The sequence below is a fragment of the Lathamus discolor genome, chromosome 7, assembly GCF_037157495.1.
Source record: "Lathamus discolor isolate bLatDis1 chromosome 7, bLatDis1.hap1, whole genome shotgun sequence".
In the NCBI taxonomy this organism is placed as follows: Eukaryota; Metazoa; Chordata; class Aves; order Psittaciformes; family Psittacidae; genus Lathamus; species Lathamus discolor.
In genome coordinates this window covers 12,517,878-12,533,565 of record NC_088890.1, presented here as the reverse complement: position 1 = coordinate 12,533,565, position 15,688 = coordinate 12,517,878, and the positions used below count along the sequence as shown (strand labels likewise).

The 15,688-nt window shown below is 38.1% G+C and overlaps 1 protein-coding gene across 8 annotated transcripts in view; it reads left to right on the top strand.

Moving 5' to 3' along the window:
- Nucleotides 1-15,688, top strand: part of CHL1 (cell adhesion molecule L1 like) — a 158,671-nt gene that overhangs the window by 47,772 nt on the left and 95,211 nt on the right. For 7 of the 8 annotated variants that reach the window (XM_065687216.1, XM_065687224.1, XM_065687218.1 and 4 more), the window contains one exon: nt 2,561-2,635. The exons of the other annotated variant lie outside the window; for it this stretch is intronic. The gene's annotated coding sequence lies outside the window, so the exon portion shown is untranslated. The remainder of the gene's footprint in view (nt 1-2,560; nt 2,636-15,688) is intronic. 8 annotated transcript variants of the gene reach the window in all.

Here is a 15,688-nt window from a genome sequence, read left to right as displayed (position 1 = left end):
CCCCCCCCCCCCCCCCCCCCAGGTTTTCCCATACTTTTCTTTGGAACTATTTTTGACATAAATCCTCTTCTTCAATCCATGAGCTTTATTTACTCTTCCTCTGTCTGTACAGTACACTGATAATTTCACACCTATAGACCTTCTCTCGAGGAAATCCTATTAAGATTTTCTTCTAGCAAAAGTGAGTAGCCCTTCAGAAATCCTTTATCAGGTCTGTACTTCCCTGTTATGCCTTGCCTCTGCTTTTTCTTTTTTTTTTTTCTTTTACGGATAGCTGTAATTTAAAGCTTACTTGATCGATAAGTCCAAGATGCACAGCATAAATGGGAGAAGCAGACAAGCAGCTGGTAAAGATAGGAGACAGCTGATTAAAAAGAATTCAGCTATAAAGCATTTGAGTTACTGTTCTCTGCTGTGATTTCTGAGTTAGATTAGAAAATAGGGGAGGGAGCATAGAAATCATAATTCTCTCCCTCAAAATCTGATTAAAATAATGTTGAATTTCTCTTTTTTCATGTCTCTAAATAAAAAGTGGATTTTTTTTTTATTTTACTTGGAGTAGATGTTTTAATCAATTACAAGTGAATTGGCTTAGAGATAACGGGGGGAAATGTAACAACAGGGAGTCTGGACCTGATGTAATAGCAGCATCTCTGCTCTTGAACTGTCTAAATCCAGTTCTGTGATAAACTGGAAACCTAAAAATAGCCTCTGTTTTACACTGATTCAGGGCATAGATATTTTCTACTTCTCTTTGTAAGCCCTGGTGACTGTGTGTGGGACTGGGACTGAGTTAGCTGAGGCATGTCTTGCAGTCCTTAGACCAGGCTGCCACAGCTTTGTTGGGTTATACCCAGCTGGCACAAGCTGTAGATCAGGTAATTTGCATTTGGCATTACAAATTGAAACTACATTTCTGAAGGTAAAGACACTATGAAAGGCTAAGTGTCTTGCCAGCAGGAGAGCAAACATTTCTAAAGCCTCAGTAGAAGTCAAGAAGGATTAAGGTGCAGCTGAAAGTAGGATTGAGGTTCCTAAATCACTGTAGAGCTTTAGAAAATGTTTTTTCTGTTAACATCAGAACCATAATTTATTGACAAAGGGCTGAACTCTAAAATATATGTGCTAGTGAATTGTGTTCCAGTGAAATTGCATACTTCTTTTGATGAGAAGGTTTGTATAAACATTCTGCATGTGCCCATAACCATAGCAGCACTGTTAAAGACTAGAGATGTGTGTGGCTGTAAGCATGTACGTCTAGTATGTGTGCATCTATGTCTGCTGAATTTGACTAAGTATAGACCAAAATAGCAGAGACATTACAATAGTAATTTGAAATATTGTGGGAAAGGAGGTGCATGCGCACGTGCGCACTTTGGAAGAAGGATTTGGTCTGTGTGTAGGGAAATAAGTCTGTCTGCAACTGGTGGAATGATACCAGATAAAGAGATTATCAAGTAGTGACAAGAAAGAAAATAGGTTAGCTGAATTTCTCTTTATCACTTCTTTTCCCTGAAGACGTCTCACTGAATATCTTGTATTCATACAGAGTCTGGAAAGAAAATCACTTTTAAAGGTGACCCACAAAGGAAAAAAAAGAAAAGTTTTTGCTTGTGTAGTTCTTTTGCTCCCTGGTGGTACAGGGATATGGCCTGGCATTTACACAGTGTATGTGCACTCTGGCTTGGGACAGCAAAAAAAGTGGTCTTAAAGCTCCAAAGTCTTCCTTGGCTGTTGCTTCGGCTGCTCCCAGAACATAGCAGAGTATCATGTAGGTACAAAGCAGGATGCTGAACAAAGGCTGGAGCTGGCTGTGTGACATGGCTCAAGCAGAGGGGAATACAGAGGTGCTAGTTCAATGGCAGAGATGTGTCATGTCTGTGTATATAAGAGATCAATATGGAAATGGAACTCTTGGACAATGTGTTTAAAGTGGGGGAATGTTACTAGAAAGAAACAGGGATCTGGTTCCTCTTGGATACATTTTTCCTTGGGTTTTTTTTTTTTTGTTTGTTTGTTTGTTTTTTTAATGTAAACAAAAATCTGTTGAAAACAATTTTGAAATCATGTTTCATATTAGTGGACTATAAGAGCAGTAATGTAAGTGGTGATTGATAACATTTATTGTTTCTGGTTTTGTGTTATCTAGTGATTGCAATGAAATCTGAATCTTATCTGTTTGGTACCATATAAACACTTTACAGGCTTTAGAAAGCTTGTAATCCAAGTAGACAAGAAAGTCAAAGAAAGAGAGGGGAAATAGAGGTGCAGAAAAATGACTCGTTCCAAGGTCACAAGCCAGATTTAGAATAAGAATCAGATCTCACTTCAGCCCATTTTTTTCTATTCCATGGGGTATGCTGTTTCTGTTATTCAAGTATGGAATAACCTGTCCTTTTCCAGCTAAATGGAGGGCAAAAAGAATGAGATCTGACATAAACTCAGTGATACAGAAAAAAAAAAAGAAAAGAAAACAAAGGGATTGTACAGATAAAGATGCTATGTTTAGATAAATTCAGTTTATGATGTGCTCAAATCACACGTTTGTCTTTCTCTCTAGATGCAGTAAAGTGAGGAGAATGATTCAGATGTTAAACTGCAAATTAACCATGTGTTGATGAAGAAAGAACTGCATGTAAGAAATGCTTTTTGGATTTTTTAAGTATTTGTGATTTGGATGTAAATTTTATTTACCTTTATTTCTGAATCATAGCAGTTCAAGTAATCAGAAAAATTTTAAACCCATTTGATACCATTTCTGTCTTTAATATACTTTCTATCAAAGCATAAATGTGTGTGTATATTTCTTTGTGCACATATGTGTGTTCTGGAATAATTTCATGTGATATTAATTAATTGAAGTATGTGGACATGCTTTCAAAGTCTGAAAGCTCTCTAATGTCAGGTGGAACTTGTTTGTCTTCCCTTTTTTGTCTTCCTTTTTTACAAGTTATAGAAACAGTCATTCATTATTATATGTGTAGCTGAGCCCTAAGCTAGGCTTTTTCCTATTGTAGCATCTGATCAGTGAGGAGCTTGTGATTTTACTTTAGGAAAAACCCAAAGAAACAAACAAACAAACAAACCCCAAAACCAACTCAAACCTGTTTGGTCCTTCAGTCTGTAGGAAAAGGTGTTGTTACTGGTCTGTTGTTATTATTTCAAAGCAAGTCTTCAGCTGCTGGGAAGCAGAGTGGGTGACGGTGGTCATGGTTCAGTGAGTTACGCCAAACACTTGAGGTCCAAGTGGTAGATGGACCCTGTGTTTCCTTAAAGTGCCCCACAAGACTGTTAGAAATGAATAGCGGAAGAGCAGGGCCTCAGTGATGGCATGGCCAACAACTGTTCATCAGTGAAAAAAGGTCTTTGAGCCATGGAGATATTTATGTCTTGGGCTTCTCTAGTGTAGCTTGTTACCAGGGAATCCAGGGAATTCTGGTGTCTGTGGACCCTTTCTGTAGTGAGATGTGCTTAGAAGAAATAATCACACTGGCAAGGGATTTCTATCCCTTTTTTTTTGTTTTATTTTGTTTTGTTTTTCATCCTATAATGAAATCTGTAATTTTGTGTTTGGTTTCTCATCTGTGACTGGTGAAAAGGGAGTCTGCTACCAGTATGTGGAACTTAAATATGCATTTCCCATTAACTGTTATTAATCAGAGCTTTAAGGCTAAAGCTTTGTGAAGAATGGGAATTATTTACACCACAAGTTTGTTTTACAATACTGTTTATTAGGATTTTCTGCATTCTGCTCACTGCCCTTGACTGCAGCACAGAGCAGGGCTGAGTACACCACTCATATATCTGCTGTTGAGTTTAATTTTGGGTACTTTTCTAGCCTGCAGAAGTCACGATGACGAAGTTATTAATAAAATGTCTGAATATTGCTTTAACTTTTTCAGTATTGTTTTGTTATTTTTTTATACCCACTGTTTTTTTTCCTTACAACCAGTAATTGTTTCAAGTAGAAAATAATTTACTGATTTCTGATAAACCCTGACTCATCAGGCAGTGGGGTTCAGATGCTGTGTGCAGTGGGGTTCAGATGCTGTGTGAATGTAGATCTCCATAAAATCTGGCTATATTTTGATTTACCTCTTTGTGGGAGCAGCTCTGAACTGAAAAGTTCCCTTGTCAGTTTGCAAGTTAGCTTATAAACTTTCCCTCTTTCAAGACCAGCTGTTGCAAAGGTCACCATGTGAAGGCTGGCTGTTGTTCAGGTATGCATGAGCAAAGGAAATAAAGATTTAATGTGCTTTTCTTGTGGGACAATCTGTCTTGTTTCTTCTTACTAAAAAAAATGCATAAACTTTCTTCTCCTTTTTTATTTATTGTTATGGTGTTGTTTGTGGGGATTTTTTTCACCAAAAAACCTTATTCTATATTCTCTGTAAGAGCATCCTATGGGCTGAACTATTCCTTTTCAAGAGAAATACAGGGAATGTAGGCATGACATTCTGAGTGTAGACTTGAGCAAATTTCTATGTAGATCATAGAACCATTTAGATTGGAAAAGACCCTTAAGACCATTAATCCCAACCATAAACCTCACACTGACAAATTGATCGCTAAACCATGTCCTTAAGTTCCATTTCTACATGTCTTTTAAATACCCTGACCTCCTCCCTGAGCAAGAAAGGTTGCAAAGTGATTCAGCCTTTATAACCAGCTGGATGCTTGGCTCTTGGTGCGTCAGCAATGTGTATGTTTGGAAATGTGCTATTTTCTTTCCTTTGGTTCACAACTTCAAGTACACCCACTTTTCTAGTTAATATGCTGTTTCCTCTCCAACTGAACCAGTTTCTCAGAGCAGGGATCAGCCTTGTGACCTCTTTGCCCTGCGTGACCAGAGAATGAACCCAAAGTCATACAGATGGTGCTACAGACTTAATATGTGCTCAAGTGGCTCTCCAACAAATAACTGCATTTACCCAGGATCTTTTTATTTCAATGTATTTATCTTCTTTGTCAGAGAGAGAAATTGTAATTAAGATTTCATTGCATCTAACTGTGTGATAAAGTTCCTGTATTTAGAGATATTTGGCAATGTGAAAGTTAGTACTCATTTGTTTTCATTTAAAATTCAGGCCATGATATGTGAAGCTGTGTTCATGAAAAGGATACACCATCATGTCATTTTCTACTTGCTTAAAAGCCAGATAACTGGTTAAGAAAGCTCCCATCCTGAGGAGAAGAAAGGGCTCATTAAAAACATTAGCTGATACAGAACAAATTGAGCTTCAGTGCCCTGCATAAAGATTATAATAACTGTAATAATAAATGAATTAATAATGCATTAAAGGAGAATTCCTCCAGTCAGATTGTCACACGCTTATCCTTGAAAATTGACTTCAGTGAGGTGTGTCACATGAACTAATGACCTTAACTGATGGATTTGGGGTTTTTCCACACTCTAAAATCCACTTAAATCCATATTTCTGTACTTTTGACAGTTAGTCTTCTGGACAGACAAGAAGTACAACCATTTGGACTTGCAAGCCAGAGGGTAGCTCTTTGCTGAAACAAAATGATCTTTAGTTTTAACTTCAGATAATCAGAGTTGTTTAAATCCTGACCCCTTGCAAGGGAAAGGCAGGTTAGCACTCCGATGCTGCAGGCTGTACAGGGGCAAAAGGGGCATGCACCTCTTGGGCTGATGTGGGTTCAAATGCGTATTGAGTCCAATTGAGTATTGAGGCCAAAGCCTTTGGGTGAAACTCACATTTGTATATATCCCCAGCAAATTCTCTCTGAAAAAAAAGGATGAACTGTCATCAAACTGCTGCAGAGCCATTCCCATGCTCTGTGGGGAGGTTACATGGTCCAAACACAGCTTGCTTGGGTATCTTCCCATCTGCTTCTGAAAGGGCTGAACTGGGAGAAGGGGGAATGTTCCAAAAGTGCCTATTTAGGTACTAAATTTGAGATAACTTGAAATAGCGTTGTATCTGAAAATTCCAGTGAGATGTGGGTTATAAATATAAATACCAGGATTTAGGGATAAATTATGAAGTTCAGATCTGCAATACAGGCATCATAGGGTTTTAGAATTGAAAGTGGAGGTGCTGAGGCATATCTTTAGATGAAGCAGTAAAGTGAGAGTTTGGGGATTTCTGCTGTCTCCCCTAGGTAAGGGTTGGTTTTAGAATGGTTGTTAGGCATTTGTGCTATGCTGGAGAAAAATTGCATGAAGGGAATTGATTATCAGACATCACAAACCCATGATGGTTGTAAACTGCATCTTTAGGGGCCTTGGTACCTTTACAATGAATCTATTGGTCACTTCAGAAAACCCAAATGGCTCCCCTAACCCAAATGCTACTAAAGGTGAAGTTTACATGAGTTGTGAGGTGGTTAATTTTTAGAATCTTAGAATAGTTGAGGCTGGAATGGGCCTGGAGAGGTAGTCTGCATGCCTCAGTTCAAAAAAGAATCTATGGGTTCCATACGGAGATTATGGAGAGCACTTGTCCTTTTGCTATATGTCACGCTGATTCTTCTGTGTGTCCCCATTTATATCTGCAAACAGGTATATGTAGGACTTAGTTTGCATGTGCAAATAGCTAAGCTTTGCCTAAAAGATATGAAAGCAAAATTGCTTCTGGGATGATTTTTTGGAGAATCATTGAAAATTCATCTGTTTTCTTTAAATAATCTTATTTGGCATAAAAAAAAAAAAAAAAAAAAAAACAACCAAGAAAAAGGACAACATCAAGAGGTTTCTTAGCAGTGTTTTGCATCCCATTAATACTGTAGGATTAACAGTACATACATACAGTAAATTATGAAGGCATTGTGGTGGAACAAAGGAAGTAATACCAAGGATTTTATTTGAGAAGATTTTGAGTTTGCTTGTCAAGTCATGCAATATATCATTTATTTGCTGGCTAGTGTGAGGCTGGCTGAACAGTTGCTCTAGTTTGCATGAGGATTCTTCTCTTTCCCAGTGCATTCATTGGTTTAGGTTGGTACATTATTTTGTATATGCCAGAAAAATGGTAAGATATCAGATAAAGGTAACACATTAATATACCAAATTGTTATGGTTCAGACAAATGGCCAGAGTATTGCTTGTGCAACACCTGAAGCGGTCACTCAGGAAGCTGAAAGCTCAATTCTGTTTTTCAACCCTCCAAGCAATAAAAAGACACAGCAGCACTGAGGATGTTGAACTTTGGAACAGAACAAACAGGTACCTACTAGGAAGCCGCTAAAATAGCGATAGCCTGGGGCTGGTAGTGTACAACAAGGGAAGTACAACTCTACCTGCCAGACTGGATCTGCTCCTCCATACTCTATAAAATTTCTCTATTGACGGCTGTTGAAGGCAGGAGAAAGGGCAAAATGCTAAGGCTGTTCTTAAATCTTTAGTAATGAGTCTAGGTTCATTAGAGCTCTCTTCAATGGCTTTCAGTTGCTATCAGTCTGACTTGTATTTGAATTGATGACCTTGAGATGAAAGGCTTTTTATTCTATTACCCATCTCCTGAGCCATCAAGTCTTTAATATGCCGTGTAAAATCAGTTTTCAGATGGTATTTCTTTTATATAATATTGTCATTTATTATTAACAGTGTCTGATTCTGGGTGCTACTAGCTATAATTGTACATAATACTACTTTTGTTATTCCTATTATTTCAAATATATCTGCTATATTACTATATACTTGTAGACACAGAGAAAATAGATTGGAAGTAGACTATAACACAGGTTTGTACAAATGAGTTAATAAAATCACATAAAAATACAATGTAAAAATAAATTCAGCATCAGCAAACCTTGTGTATTACTTCAGTAAAATGAAATATAAAAGTCTGCTTTGATGCTCAAATAAGCTTTCCTACAAAATACCATATGGGACTACCAAATGCATAATAAATTAGGGAAAATGAGTAAGAACATATAATGCAAACCATCACAATGAAGGAAGTATCTTATATACCACCCTTTTCCCCAAAGATAATATAGAGTATATGATGTTAAGAAAACAATGCATACAGGAGTGTTAAACAGCAGCATAACAAGGTAGCTTTTTTATCTTGGTTTTATTTGATTTTGTTTCTCAGTAAAATCGAAAACTGGAAGCACTGGGATAAAGAGGCTCCTTTTGTGGACAGATTCTTTGCAAACCCTCAAGTATGGATAGCTAATTGTGCATATTTAATCTGACTTGCAAATACAAAATATGAATTTCAGAAGAAAGATACTATGAAGCTGGTGCTGTACTGGGCACAGTAGTGCCAAATTACATTATTCTTTTACCCTTATTTTCTTCCAGAAAAGGTAGTCGTTCTGTAAGGTGTTGTTAATTGGTTTTTGACACTAGAAGTGTTAGAATGCAAATGTAAGACAGGATCTTAAGGGGTCATCCTGTTCAGCCTGCTGGATCACACTGCACAGTCTCCAGGAGAGATGTTTGTGTCAAGAGCATTTTAGAAGCTTCCAGTGAAGGGTCAAGATGAATTATTTATATAGCTTAGAAAGTTTTTCATGAGACTGTGCTTAATTTTCCTTTCTGTGAATTAAGACAGTCACTACTCATGCTCACAAAGCACAACTGATTATAATTTTCTTACTTAAAGCCAGTTCTGTATTGGAGTATTGCCGCTATGTCTACTTTTTGGCCCTCTCTCTTAATAGAGTGAACAAATATCCTTCTTTCTAGGTCATGTTTTCTAAATCTCATATGAATAATTACCTCCTGTGTCCTGTGGTTAACATCTGTTAATATTTCCCCAAACACCACTTGTCCCTGGCAGCAGATTCGCATTGCTGACTCATGTTTAGGTTTTATCCTTTCTAGCCTCTCTCTTCTGTCTGTATTGCTGCCTGCCTGATAAAGCTCGTTTTAAAGTTTGCACTTGATCATTTCCAAAATAGGTAGGCCTTTACATATCTTTTTATTAAATTATCGTCATTATTTCAGTTTTTTTTTTTTCCCCAAAATGTGAGGATAATTTGGTATGCTAGTGCTGCCTTCCAGAGTGCTTGCAGGTCTGCCACACCTTGTGCAACATAGGTCACTCCTGAAAATACGGGACCAAGTGCAAACACCTGTGGCAATACACTGGTGCATTCCCTCAGGTTGAAAATGGATAGTTGAAAACTGTTCTTTAAGTGTGTTTATTGTTGGTCTGAAATAAGCTGGTAGATCTACCTGACTCTGATAGAGGAATATGTTTGTCTATTCAAAATGTATTACATCTAATTCCTTCTTATGATATGGTAATTATCCTGATTAGGGGAAAAAATAGACTGGGTTGAAAAAGACTGGGTTGACATGATTAGTTCTTCACAAATGCGTTTTGCAGTTTCTTCTCACTTTATATTCCCCTGGGTGCTTATAATTTCATTGTTTAATCAATTGTTCCTGGGTCTTTCAGCATACTCAGTCTAGACTGTGTAGTCTTCCTTTTTCCCATTTCTAAAAATAGCTGCTGTGTTTGACTGCCTCTTACCCTCTAGACCTCAGCTGTTCCCTGAGAGTACTAAAAAGTAATTACTAATAGTTTAAAGAGAACTTTGGTTGATTCCTAAAGTATTTCAAAATAAATTTAACCCTTAATAACTTGCTCTGCTCTATCTTACCCACACAGTCTTCAGCCCTCTGTTTAGCATATGTTCCAAGCTCCTAGTTGAAGTGAGTTATATTGAGAGTCTGGTCACTGTGAAACATCTTTTTGTGAAGACATGAGGGGAAAAAGGTTGGCATATTCAATGCCTTTTTTTTATATGTGGAGTGTGATTTTTCTATTCTTTCCCTATTAGGTAATGGGCTAATGCTTCCCTTCATCTTTTAAATCTAATTTTGCAGGCGAGGCAGGAAGAGTGGATCTTGTCATCAAAAGTAAAAGGTTATTTAGTAATCGGCCATCTTTATTCTTTTTTTATTAATTATAGTAAATTTAACTACTAGAAGGGTTAGAAAAACTTGTTAAGATTTATATGAAGTATTTCTTATTGCTCAACTAGTCTTCATTAGTTGAACTGGAAGACTTGCAGATATGCATTTTTGCACTACTCACCAAAACTATGTAAACTGTACAGTATTAATGTTGCTTCTGTAAGTGCACCACGGTTGTGGTTACGCTCTCCCATTGCATTTCCTTCCTGGCTGTATTTTCAGCAGCTTTTTGCAGTACTGGTGTCTGATTCTTGCTCTGGCAGGAGCACTGCAGCAATGTCCCGCTCCAGCAGCATTAGTTAGGTCATGGTTAGTCACTCTTAGAGGTGGAGCATCTCTGGTCTAACAGTGGTAGGTCTGAAATGCGTGCGGAGCAGTTGCTCTTTTGGCAGGCTGAGCAAACATGGAGGCTTGAGGGGTGGGGAGTGTGAAACTGTGAAATATCTGTTAAATTGGTGTGCACTGGATTTTAGCTCGATAACACTGTGATGGTTCTTCATGCTGATGGCAAAGGGCATGTCCTCAAAGCAGGCGGCATCCTGTGCTGAATTTGGAGGGCACAGAAGGCAAAGCGCTTCCAGGAAAAGAGCTTAAGGATTTGTAATACGTGTACAAGAAACCAGTATAATTTTGCTAGTCTTCACCCTGGGAAAATACAGAACCATTTTAGATTATATGAACGCGAAGAATATGCATTCAGAAACAAACCTTTGAGAGACAATTCACTGTTTAAAAAGAAAATAAAAAAGAAAGAGAAGTGTGTGTGTGGAGGAGCAAGTCCTCAGATGTAGAAAAGGCAAATATAAAGGGCAATTCCCATTGTGAACAGGGAGTAAGGCCAAAACTGTGCCATGAATGAATGAGGATGGGCATTGGAGAGGCAGTAGGCAGTGACTGAGCCAGCAAGCCCTGCCTGAGGCTGCTGCTGAGGCTCCAGCTGCTGGGAAGGAGCAGTCCCTTGGTAGATGCATCCAGGAATGACAGAGGTATGGTTGAGTCTGCCAACAGACTAGATTACTTCTTGAAATCCTTTCCAACACTCTAGTTTGATGAGATGATGAAAACTAGGTTTGGGCCAACCTTTGAGAGGTTACCAAAAAGTGTTACCAAAACGAGTTCTTAAAATGCATGGCTTGTTTTGTGAAGTTTGGGTTTGTTTTTTTTTTTTTTTACAGGTAGGAAAAAAACATTTCCACTCTTGAAGCTTTACCACAATGCTGTCTATAAATATGGCTGCAATACATTAATGCATTAGTGGCATATTAGTTATGGATTAGAATGTGTAATATAGTGCTGCCTTTTGATGTCCACTGTAACAAATAGAGTGCATTTGAATAATAAATATATGGTAAATATATAATTAAAAAGTGTGATAAACTATGCATTATAACATATATAAGATTATCTTGAAAAAGTATGGCCTATTTTTGTAATGTTTTAGTAGTTCATTCTCTTTCCAAGTCCTGCTCCCATAGACTGCACCATTAATGTATTTCATTCTGCTATGAAGAATACTCCCCTTTTTCTGCAATGCCTTTTTCCAGTTAGGTATTTCTGAGGCTGATTTGATAACAGGGTGCCTGCAGTTCTCTACTTTTGAATAAAGGAAATTATAAAACAAAAAACAACACTGTACCCTGCATGAAATGAGGATAAATTAATTTTGTGAAGGTGACTGAGCTATAGAATTCTTTTTCTAAATTCATTCTTTGACAGAATAGTGCAAGTAAATGATAGAGAATGGAAAGTGATTAAAAATGTGAGAATTAATAGCAAAAAGTAGATAAGCAACTGTAATGTGTACAGTTTTTCATCTTGTGGCATAAAGAGGATTAAAGAATTAATTTACCACTGGCATTTATTTTGGAAAAGTCTTGAGGCCAGTTCACAGAAATCTCACTCCTAATGTGCAAGGACTCTAATGAAGTCAATGGGAAAAACCCAAAAGAGTCAGCTGAAGAAAAAAAAAGGGGGGAAAAAAATGCAAAGAAACTATGCTGATTTTTTTTCTTATGAGGTAAAATACAAAGTTAATAAAAATTATAAAGGTGATCAGACTAAAAATTGGAATAACAATTTTCTCTGAATGTAGTTTGTGGTAACTAGGAAGATTTTGAAAAACAAAGTGATTGCACAAAGAGATATGATTTGTGAACCAAGTTATGAATATTACCAATACTTTATCTTGAGGCAACAGTAACTGAGTCTTTAAGTGCTGAGAAATTGCTTTATTTTCTGACAGCCTGAAAACTGATTCTGATGCTGGGATCCATCCTCAATTGGATTAACTAAACTGACATTTTTCCAGAAAAGAACAAACAAAACACACGGCATCCATCGGCGATGCATCGATAGAGGCAGTGTTCACAGATTCCCTCCCTGTCATTCCGAGCCATGGCAATGTGCCAGCTCTCATTAATATCAACCCTCCATTTCCCTTCCCAAACCACATATGCTTTGCAAAGTGCTTGTGTCTCCTATGTATGACAAGTGCTTGGGGTAGTAACAGGGAAATGTTTGCAGAAGTTGATGTTTGTCTGAAAGGACTGCTGTTTTCTCCTCAGTCATTTTATCATGCATTATGGATGTATGGTATGTGCCCATATGGATTCTTGTTTTCCATACTACCCATGTACACTGAGGAGACTTAAAAATTATACCCTGGCAAACCAAATCAACCATGTGCTAGAAATTTAGGCCTTGAAAGTCATGGCAGCTCCAGTTTCTGAAAGTTGATGTGTCGTTACAGATTGACTTTGCATGGATGAATCTGGCTTGACAGAGATGTGACAATTTATTTGAGGATTTTCTTGAAATGCTGGTATATTATTGACATATTTCCTCAAAACCCATCCAGTCATGCTAGATTAAAAATTATTGCAGTAGAAGTTATTCCTTCTATTCTCTATCCTGACGATAGATTGTCGTTCAATTGTACTGACAGCCTGCGTTTAGTAATGTTTATTTGGCTGTACCATCTTGGCTGTGTAGAAGTAGGATTACCAAGCAGGCAGATATCTCTTGGAGGTATCTTGCTTTGCATATTTCCTCACTACTACCTTTGAAAAAAGTCATTTGCGTCTAAACACTTCCCTGCCAAGCTTAGCGTTTTATATCCTGCCAAAAAGAAATCACTGATGTTAAATATGGCAAAAGAGGAAAAAAAAATATTACTAAGGGGCCTAATGCACCTTCTCCCCTTTAGCGTAGTTGCTTTTTTGTCCTTGCATACAGGGCTAAGTGTAAGTACAGTACACCAGCTATTCAGTGCCCAAAATAATTTGGATGGAACTTTTTATCATTAGTATGCAGAAGGGGCAAAGCCAGTTGCCGCATGAGTTCATTACAAGGGAATTATTTCCGTATATACCTTTAGTACTAGTCAGCCCTAAGTGATGTTGCCTCATTAAATTCAAGAACTTGGATACTGTTATCGTTCTTCCAGATTTAATAGGCATGCTTTTTCCAAAGGGTTGCTTTTCTGTAATCTGCTGACACCTGACAGATGCTCAGTAGATTTCTGCATCTGAGGAGGGCTGGAGCTTTGATAAATGTAGAAGGGCTGTTGGAAAGGCCTGAGGTGTGAGGGTGCAGGGATGCTACATAGCAGATTTGCACATACTGAGAACTTGGAAGAGGCTGCTGTGAAATACACGTTTTTTGTTAGCTGTTTACCAGCAGCTTGCGTTGGCTGGAGGTCACCACATGGTTTCTGTCGTCATATGAGAAGCTCTGTCTCTGAGCAAGGGGTGAGGAGGACACCCACTAATAAGGGACTCAGCATTATATCCACGCTAGGAAACAAAGGGGCACTGTCTATGCTCATAATCCCTCATTTGAAAATTAATGAACAAATAGCAGGCTACAGAAGTGATGGCTATGAAACCTCTTCTGCTGGGCAAGTGCCTTCTGGTTAATGACTTAGTTTCAAATTTGAGTAAGTCTTTGTTGCTGTGCAGTGGTTCTGGGCAAAGTAGTTTTGGGGAAGGGATAGACATTTTGAAGGCTGCTTCATGCCAACATTAGAGAAACACTTATTTTTCTTAATTCTTTCAAAGGCAGTATCATAAAATCATACAGATTAATGATGCAAAAGTTCTATTTGAACTTCTGTGTCTCTACAGGGTGGTTGTTTTCATTAACCAACTTTGGTCTCCATTACTGCAATTCAGGTTTATGTAAAAAGTTAATAATACGCATACAGCACAAAATAACAGGGAAAGTAATTCTCTCCAGGTAATTAAAAATTGAACCTTTCTTACAAAACAAGATATTTTGTAACCTGTGAACCTAAAAGCCTGACTTGGTTTCCTACTGGCTTGCATTCCCAATTGCTCAGCGCGGGGCAGTGCTTGTGCATTTTCTGTCTTCCCCAGCAGGCAGGAGATAATACTGGGTTACTCACAGCCTGTGTTATGTACAGGCTTGCCAATAAATATATCAAGAGTTGCCAGTCAGCTGCTCTCAAACAGAATTTACAATGTCCTTTTTCTCAGTAGAGGCACTAGTTTGAGTTTCTTTCCTTTGAACCTTCCCTGTTCACTAGCAATTGAGGGGTTTGGATAGATGGGAGAGGCTGCACAGTGTAAAAAGCCTCATTTGCTCAACAAGCTGTCCTAGAAAATAGCATTTTGTTTTTCCTTTGCCAAGAAAAAAGTTCTCATCAGACCAATTTATTTCAAGATTATAACCTTTATCCCCAAACAAAGATGCACAGTTTTTGCCAAACATGTGCTGATTACAGAGGATTTTAATTTCTTTCCCAAGGGCTTATGTTTGAGTTTTATATGCAGGTGTGATGGGTGAATACTCAGCAAGGGGGTGGGGGGATGTACCCAGGGTCCCCCCTATGTCCCTAAGATGCTCCTGTTCTGTCCCCTTGGCTGGTGGGTGACGCTGGAGGCAGCCCCTACTGGTGGGGAGCAATGCCCCTTCCTTGGGGGGACCTGGGGGCTGTTGGGGGCAATTTGGAGAGTTGAGAATTTTTCAGTAAAACTCTGAAAGCCCAGCCTGGCGTCCATTGAATAAATGATAAATTCACTCTGATGTTCTCAAGGTGATAACTGAGGCATTTTTAGTTTTTAAAACAGCATTTTAGGAAGTAGTGGCTTTATCAAACATTTCCGTTTTTTAGTGTTGTCAGGGCACTGACAGTGGAAGCGCTGAAACAATGATATTAACAAAGCACTTGCAAAACTTCTTGCTTGTCTGCTTTGCAACTGAAAAAAAATGGGGCCAGCTCTTGATGCCACTCATTATTAAAAGCTTTCTTTAGCAAATGGGTTTGAATACAAACACAGTCATTTGTCTTGCTCTGAACTGCTAATGCTTTTGACATATTTTTTGAAGTTCCCATTGTGAGCTGTAGCCTTTGGACTCCCTGTGGTTTCCTGGCAATGCCCAGACCTGAAATTTTACTTTTCCTTCTGGTTGTAAGTATTAAAAATCAGTGAGAAAAGGTTGCTTGGTATTAGGATTAACTTAAGCTTCAGTTTCTCTTCACTCTATTTGCTGTTCAAAGTCATCCTCACACTGGCAAAACAAGTGATCTGTCATTTCATGTTGTGTCTGATGGAAGAGTGCTGCACTGGATCCCACAGGAGTTAACAGCCGTGGTCCAGATACTGGTGGCTGGAGGATGATTGTGCCACAAGGCAGCAAATGAATGTTGTGCCATCACTTAGTGAGAAATATATAAAAAAAAGGGAACATATTTCCATGAAAATATTAAGAAGCAGAGATTAATATTTTAAACAAAATGCTAAAGGAATTGGATTCATTTGA